The sequence below is a fragment of the Aethalodelphis obliquidens genome, unplaced genomic scaffold (assembly GCF_003676395.1).
Source record: "Aethalodelphis obliquidens isolate GAN/ISIS:26980383/991018 unplaced genomic scaffold, ASM367639v1 scaffold31, whole genome shotgun sequence".
Classification (NCBI taxonomy): domain Eukaryota; kingdom Metazoa; phylum Chordata; class Mammalia; order Artiodactyla; family Delphinidae; genus Aethalodelphis; species Aethalodelphis obliquidens.
In genome coordinates this window covers 13,762,804-13,772,034 of record NW_020837975.1, presented here as the reverse complement: position 1 = coordinate 13,772,034, position 9,231 = coordinate 13,762,804, and positions in this window count along the sequence as shown.

The window sequence follows — 9,231 nt, the reverse complement described above, 5'->3', positions numbered from 1 at the left end:
ACCAGGGAAGCCCCATCGTCCCTACTTCTAAATGATGAAGTCCTAGGGCTCAGTTCTTGAGACTCTTCTCTTTTTCACAGTTTAAATCACTTTCCAGATGAAGTCATTAGTCTTGTGACTTCAAATACCATAGATATGCTGATAACTTCCAAATTTCTATCTCCAGCTCACACATCTACCCTAAACTCCTGACCCACATATCCAGCTGCCTATGAGACAGCTCCACTCGGAAAGTTAAAAACTGAGCTCCTGTTCTTCATTCCCAAACCCCAAAGGTTTCCCTATCTCAGTTATTGGTAACTGTTATTACAGGCATTCAGGGTAATATCTTGGAGTCATCTTTATTTCCTCTCTTTGGCTCACACTGCAAATCCTGCAAATCCTATGGATTTTCCTTAAAAATGGATCCAGAATTAGACCACTTCTTATAATCCTCACTGCTGCCACCCCCCCACCCCCACCCCGGGTCCAAGTCACCAATACTTCCTGCCTGGATTATTGCAACAGCCTCCTGACTGGTCTGCTTTCAGCCGATTCTCAACATGGCAGAGTGACCTTGTTAAAATGTTAGTCAAATCCTTGCCTCCCTCTGCTCAGAACCCACCAGTAACTCCCTTGTCACTCAGAGCAAAAACAAAGTTCTTACTGTGATTGCAAGTCCTTGCATGATCCGGCCTGTTGTTACCTCCTGGACTCATCTGCCACTGCTCTCTCTCTCTCTCTCTCTCTCTCTCCACACCCCCGCACACCGAGTTCCTTGCTGTTATTTAAAAATACCAGGCATGGTTCCCCATCAGGGCCTTTGCTCTGGCTGTTTCCTCTGCCTGAAAAGTTCTTCCCCACACATCCATATGGTTTGCTCTCTTACTTCTTCAGGTCTTGAATAAACACCACTTGCTCAGTGAAGCTTTCCCAGGTACCTTATCTAAAACTTCAACCCCTCTGTCTTAACATTTCATACCCTTTTTCCCTTCTTTATTTTTACTCCTTAGCACTTATCCCCTACCTCATATGCTATATATTTTATTTATTATCTATCTTCATTAGTAAAATGTAAACTCTATTAGACTAGGCTTTTCTGTCTATTTTGTTCACTGCAATGTCCCCAGAGCCTTGAACTGTGTCTGGCACATACTATGGGCTCAATAAATATTTGGTGAATGAATGAAAGAGTGACTCTTTTTCATTTCTAGAAATTTGACTTTAAAAATCTGCATGTTCTTATTAAATAGTGTCCTTTTGCTTTTGATTTATAGTGATGAATAGCGAGTGCTCTAGAGCTAGACTGCTTGGGTTCAAATCCCAGCTCTGCTACTCTAACAGCTGTGTGACCATGGGCAGATGTCCTAACATCTCATCTGTAAAATGAAGAAAATAATAGTAGCTGCTTCACAGGGATTTACTATATAGCTGTAAAAAAATTAGGCAGCTTTTTATGTACTGATATGGAGAGAACTTCAGGATCTATTTTAAGTAACAAAAGAAAGTTGTAGAATAGTTGTAGAATATATAATTTTCTGTCTTTTATGCAAGAATTTGTACCTGCATAGACACATTTTGGAAGTATTTAAAAGAAATTAATGAAAGTGCTGAATTACAGAGAGAAGGGGGGAGTAAGGGTAGCATATCAAGAAAGAGAGTGACTGGATTTACTGTTCAAAGAGGAGGATAAAGATGTTGGTTAACTTTAGGTTTTGTTGATCAAGTCAGGATGGGCTTGGTTATATTGTAGTTACAAACACACCAAAGTCTCAGTGGTCTTCACCCCCAAGATTTTCTTTCTTTCTCTGACTACATGTCCATCCTGGCAGACTGGCAGTTCTATTACATAGTTCTGGGATGGGCATATAACCTAGTTCTGTCCAATGCGACGTGACAAAATACCCTGCAGTGCTTCAGGGAAACATTTCCCCATTCTTGAAAAGGAACAAACAGGAATAGATATCCCTTCTGCATCCCAGATTTATATAGGATGCTTGGTAATATGGGAGCCATCTTGTTGCCTTGGGAGAGGCAAACTTGGAAGATTTACAAATCTGACCTCCAGGGGATGGTAGAGTTAAAAAATAGAAAGAACCTGGGTCCTTAATGAGGTCAGCAAACCACTGAATTAACCAGCTCTGGAGACTTCCTACCTCAGGATTTCTTATTATGTGAGATAATAGAATTTATTTATTGTATAAGCTATTTCAAATTAGATTTTCTCTAATTTGTAGATGAAAACATCCTCATTTATAGGTTTCTCATTCATTTTTCTTATTTCATTTTACTGACTAGATCTCCCAGTTTAATGCTCTATAGTAGCATGAAAGCAGGCATCCTTGTTTTATTCCTGATTTAATAGGATTACCTCTAAAATTACCCCTAAGTATTATAATAACTGTAGGTTTTCGTAAGTTGTTTTATTAAGATAAGAAATTTCCCTTCTAGAGCTAGCTGCTTAGAGGTTTGTGGGTTTTTTTTAAATCAATAATAGATTTAAATTTTACCAATTATTTTTCAGCATTTGTTGGTATCATCAGATGCCTTAATCTGTAAATGTAGTGAATTATATAAACTTTCTAAGTTAAAATTAGATTCTTGGACTTCTGTAATTAACCTCCCTTTGTCATAATATATTCCCTTGATACACTATTGTATTTGCCTTGCTGAAATTTAAATAGAATTTTTGCATCTATGTTCCAAGTGAGGTTAATCTTGCTGAGTTTTGGGCGTCAGTGCTTTGCTGGATGCACAAAACAAGTCAGATACCTTTCTAACACTAGAATAATGTATATAACATAGAAATTATCTCTCTTTGGAAAGTTCACTAGTACTTGTTGTCTATTAAACTTCTTAGGTTTAGTGTCTTTTTTTCCTGGCCGTGCTGTGCGGCCCGCAAGATCTTAGTTCCCTGACCAGGGATTGAACCTGGGCCCTCTGCAGTGAAAGCACAGAGTCCTAACTACTGGACCGCCACGGAATTCCCTCACAAATTTTTTAAAAGTTAGAAAAAGACACTAAGGGAATTCTCTGGTGGACCAGGGTTGGTCCATCCCTCCCCCATCCCCTTTCCCCCTTGGCAACCACAAGTCTGTTCTCTATGTCTGTGAGTCTGTTTCGTAGACAAGTTCATTTGTGTCATATTTTAGATTCCACATATAAAGGCTATCATATGGTATTTGTCTTTCTCTTTCTGACTTCCTTCACTTAGTATGATAATCTCTAGGTCCATCCATGTTGCTGCAAATGGCATTATTTCATTCTTTTCTATGGCTGAGTAGTATTCCATTGTATATATGTACCACAGCTTCTTTACCCATTCATCTGTCAATGGACATTTAGGTTGCTTCCATGTCCTGGCTATTGTGGATAGTGCTGCTATGAGCATAGGGGTGCATGTATCTTTTTGAATCCTAGTTTTGTCTGGATATATGCCCAGGAGTGGGATTGCTGGATCATATGGCAACTCTACTTTTTGCTTTTTTAGGACCCTCCATACTGTTTTCCACAGTGGCTGCACCAATTTATATTCCCACCAACAGTGTAAGAGGGTTCCTTTTCTTACACACCCTCCCCAGCATTCGTTATTTGCAGACTCTTTTTCTTTTTTTTTTTGCGGTACACGGGCCTCTCACTGCTGTGGCCTCTCCCGTTGCGGAGCACAGGCTCCGGACGTGCAGGCTCAGCAGCCATGGCTCACGGGCCCAGCTGCTCCACGGCACATGGGAACTTCCCGGACCGGGGCACGAACCCATGTCCCCTGCATCGGCAGGCGGACTCTCAACCACTGTGCCACCAGGGAAGCCCTGCAGACTCTTTAGTGATGGCCATTCTGACTGGGATGTGGTGGTACCTCATTGTCGTTTTGATTTGCATTTCTCTAAATAAGTGATACTGAGCATCTTTTCATGTGTCTGTTGACCATCTGTATGTCTTCTTCGGAGAAAAGTCTATTTAGGTCTTCTGCCCGTTTTTCAACTAGGTTGTTTGTTTTTTGTTATTGAGCTATATGAGGACTCCTAAGTGGTTTTGACACTCTCTGTGGCCTTTGGCTTTCTTATCCCTAATATAACAATTTGTTCCAGACTCATCTTGTACCTTTCCTGTTCCAGACCTGGAATCAGCCTTTTCTCAAGTGAGCCCTAATTCCTTTTAGTGGTAAATGATGTTTAGAGACCACTATTTGGGTATCAGGGGTGCTCACTACTACTGGGTGGATCCATTTTCCAGCTCTTCATTGAATTTTTTAAAAATTTATTTATTTTATTTATTTTTGGCCGTGTTGGGTCTTCATTGCTTTGCACAGGCTTTCTCTAATTGTGGCGAGTGGGGGCTACGCTTCATCATGGTGTGCAGGCTTCTCATTGCCATGGCTTCTCTGCTTCTCTTGTTGCGGAGTGTGGGCTGTAGGTGCGCGGGCTTCAGTAGTTGTGGCTCACGGGCTCTAGAGCACAAGCTCAGTAGTTGTGGCTCACAGGCTTAGTTGCTCCACGGCATGTGGGATCTTCCTGGATTAGGGATTGAACCCATGTCTCCTGCATTGGCAGGCAGATTCTTAACCGCTGTGCTACCAGGGAAGTTGCTCTTCCTTGAATTTTTTTTTTTTTTTTTTTTTTGTGGTACGTGGGCCTCTCACTGTTGTGGCCTCTCCTGTTGCCGAGCACAGGCTCTGGACGCACAGGCTCAGCGGCCATGGCTCACAGGCCCAGCCGCTCCGCGGCATGTGGGATCTTCCTGGACCAGGGCACGAACCCGTGTCCCCTGCATCAGCAGGCGGACTCTCAACCACTGCGCCACCAGGGAGGCCCTTGAGCTACTTTTTACTTTTTGAAATTCAAACAAATGCTGTTGCCAACTTTGAATGTGGAATAATGTTCCACATTCCCCGGAATTCCCTGGAATAATGTTAATGGACCTTGCAAAAGGTAAAAGACACTTTATGGGGTTCTCATGAGGTAGAATGTTTTGCAGCCATTAAACATGATGCTCATGAAGACAATGTATTACAAGAAAAATATTTATGATCTAATACCAGAGGGGAAAGCAGGATTCAGAGTTGTAAGTATGCTACGGAAATAAGAGCAAGACCACTTAAAACTATGTAAAACACTTCTAGGAAAAAGACAGAAAGGAAATATGCAAAATAATAACAATAACATGGTGGATGGTAGAATTATGGGTATATATTTTTCTTTCCTAAATTTTCCAAAGATCTGTAATGTGCTTATATTACTTTCATTAGGTAAACAATTATACATGAAGAAAGGTAATAGCTCATGATCATTGACCTTTAGCAGCTTTCTGCTAAGTCATCCTTGATTCAGCCCATCTTAAAAGGACATGCAGACCCACATGTACTATATAGACAGAAATCTTGAAGTTAAATGATTGGAAAATTACACAAGAGCTTCTTCTAATGTTCATTGTGGAAAGATAACTGCCATTGGCTTGCCTTGTGGAGGACAACTCCTTTTAATAAGGTCCTTTTTGTACTTCATTAATCCCCCTTGGATGGCCTTTAATTAGACCAAATTCTGCTTACTATCTGCTTCTGAAAACAAAAGCACATGGAAGCTACCAGACCATCTATTATAATGTGCTGGGAAGGACGTTGGCTTGGGTGTTAGGAGGCCTGAGTCTGAGCCTTAGCTGTGTGGCCTCGGCCAAGTCAACTTCATCTCTGAACTTTATCTTCCTCCTCTGCACCATGGGGATGGGGGTCCTGACTTCTATGGAGCTCTAGATGAGAAGGAAATTCTCAGCTATTTCAATGACCTTTGACTTCTCCTAAGTAGGGACAATCAGAAAGGTGTCTGACTCCTAGTAGAAACCAGCTGCAGAACAGGAAAGGGAAGAATGATCAAAAAGGATACACTTGAAAATAAGCAAGACCGAGAGCACTGGAGGGTGACTCTCAGGAGACCTGAACTCTAGTCCTAGCTATGCCTGCCGCTGGCTGAGGGCGTGATCCTGAGTTAGTCATTTCCTTTTTGTAGGGCCTGGCTTCTTCCTCTGTGAAATAAGGTGACAGGTCTAAGGCCCCTCCTGGTTACAAATCTATTAATATATGATTCTATATTATAGAACGAGGGGTGCCTGTTGTAACGCCTCACTTGCTTCTTGCAGGGCCTCTTTGTTATTCAAGAGACTCGGCGCAATGTTGACTTTTTAATCTTTTAATTAATTCTCATGTCATCCATGAAGTAAATCAGATGAGAAAATCCAGATGAACATTCCCATTTAAGCCAGTTTCTTGAGGCTGATATTTTAACAAACAATAAACTGATGAATCATGAGATGACCTTGGAAAATATTAGACTCTTAAATCTTCTCAACATTTTTCAGGAAATAGGCTGTAAATGAGGGAAGAAAAATGTAGATGTGTTCAAGATGGGGAACTACCTTAAATAAAAATAACTACATTTTACTTTTAAATAAAAAAATAAATCTCCTCCTGAAAGAGTGCTTGGGATGGGGACAAACGTAGCATCAGGGATTTTTCTTTAGATCACACAACCAGCTTTTTATTTGCTAACCAGAGCATTTTGGAAAATTTGCATCATGAATGCAGACCCAGGCAAGGAGGCCGGTTGGGATGGGTGACTTCTCTAGCCACTTTCTCAGTTATTTGGTTTTCCTGATGGTCAACTCTGCCCTAAAACCAAACTCATCATCATCAGGGGAAGCTGTGGGGTAAAAATGTGAGTGTGGCAAGATTTATCTTCTGGTTCAGCATCTGGTTCTCCCTGCTCAGTGTCAACTCCCCAAAGCTGCCTTATATACCTGTATTCTTTCCTCTCTCTTTCCTCCCACCCTCCCTCCCTCCCTCTTTCCTTCCTTTCTTCCTTCCTTCCTTCCTTCCTTTCTTTCTTTTTCTTTCTTTCTCTTCTTTCTTTCTTTTTCTTCTTTCTTTCTCTTCTTTCTTTCTTTCTTTCCCTTTCCCCTTTCTTCCTCCCTCCCTTCCTCCCTCCCTCCCTTCTTCCCTTCCTCCCTCCCTTCCTTCCTTCCTTCCTTCCTTCCTCCCTTTCCCTCTTTCCCTTTCTTTCTTTCTTTCCTCCTTCCTTCCTTCCTTTCCCTCTTTCCCTTTCTTTCTTCCCCCCTTCCTTCCTTCCTTCCTTCCTTCCTTCTCTCTTTCTCTCTCTCTCTCTCTCTTTCTTTTCTCTCCACACATTCAATATATTTTAGCGGGATAAATTTTCTACATTTATTGTTCTGACCTATAATTGGTTGAGAATATCCTACAGAGGGTTATATATTCCCATTTTTGCTAAGCTTATAGGACTAAAACGCTCAAACAAACCCACAGCCTTGAGGGAAGGTGGGGGTGTGAGAGGAAGGGATATTTATAGGGTCTGTCAATCAGGGTCCATCTGCAAATAGCAGAAACCACTCTGGCTAATTTCAACAACCCTTTAATAAGGGAATTATATGCTTACAAAATTGTTTGAAGGGTTATCGGAAGAGCCCTAGGTTGAGCTTCCAAGAATGACCCCTAGAACAAGATGGTAGAAGTGGCCCACAAAGGGAGCTGTTACTTCTGTCAATACTAGTAAGTTGGGGGATCAGGAAGTGCTAGGACCACATTGCTCCTGACACCCACAGAGCTAAGAAACAGACACTGGGACTCCTGCCACTGCTGTCACAGAAGAACCCAACCCATCTCTGTTTTCATGTGTGCCAACAGAAATAACAGAAAACAGCAGAAGTGTGGCCTGTATCTTATTTCTGCCTTCCAAATCCCCAGATGTGTTTCCTTGATGGACTCAGAACTCTCGCTGTCAAGGAGTTTAGGAAATATATAGTCTATCTTTTTTTATCTGAAGTACTTAGTGAAGCATATTACAAGGGAGTTGGAACGGAGCTGAGTGAGCCTAACTGTGATATGTAACATGGGAGGAGGGAGGGGGAACAACTTCATTTTCCCCAAGGGCCCTGGAGGTTCACTCCCATACGCCAAGGCCAGCTATGAACATCATCATGGGTATAGAAAGAAGCCACATGGAGCATAAAGCCCTCTGGTAGGGTAGGACTCAGATTATAGAGTGTAAGTCACTGCTGGCTTCCTAGAGCTTACACTGTCTCACCTGAGAAATGGAAACGCAGACTCACAGTCTGACAGGCCAATTATATATATAGATATATAGATAATGATATATCTCTCTCTCTATATAATTATATATATGTGAATATATATATATATATATATATATATATATGCCTTTGAAAACAAATGCATTTGGTAATTTAATTTGCATTTAAAAAAATCAACCTTAGATGCCATCCATATGGAGAGATGTGTCCAACTCACAGCATCTACTTGTTGTGAGCCTGCTAAGTGCCAAGGAATGCTTTCACATGCGCTTTCTCATTTAATTTTCATAGCACATGAATTCAGAATTCCTGGGCTCTGAGCTCTATTGTATATGTGAGACAGTTATTAAACTTCTTCCAGGGGGCAAGGAGGGACTACCCTTAGTATGTGTGAAGGCGATTCATGTATCCTTACTGGAGAAAGTGAAAGTTGAAATATACGTGCAACTATTTAGAGAAGATGTCAGATTTCCAAAATCAGAATGTGTGAGGAAATTTAAATATATGTCTAATATATGTGACATTGGACTGCTGAACTTTAATTTAATGGTGTTGCAAAAGAAGTGTTATGACCTTAGTAGTATTGTGTTCTTGTGTGTGAACAGAGCATAGTTTATTTAACCAGTTCCTTATTGATGGGCATTTGGTTGTCTCTGATCTTTTTCTATTGTAGACAGTGAAGCAATGATGAATTATCCTGTACATGCATCATTTTGTCAGTGTGGAAGGAAACATATAAAATCTCCAGAAATGGAAATGTCAGGTCAAAGGGTAAATGTATTGCAAATTTGGGAAATATTGCCAATTGCTTCCTATTATGGTTGTGTCACTTTTCACTCCCACTGGCAATGGTTGAGATTACCTGATTCCCCACAGCCTTGCTAACAGAAACTGCTGCTTAACTTTTGGGTTTTTCCTAATTTAATAGTTATCTCAGTTTAATTTCAATTTTCTTTTTTCATATTATTACTTGAAGAAAATTTACTTTCTTTTTATATGTGTAAGGGCCACTTGTATCTCTTTTTCTATGAACTTTCAGTTCACGTACTTTGCTCATTTTTCTTTAAAAAGACTGATCATTATTGGTCTTTTTTGTATTGATTTATTATAATTCTTCATATATTTGGATAATTAGCACTTTGTCTAAGATGCAGGTTG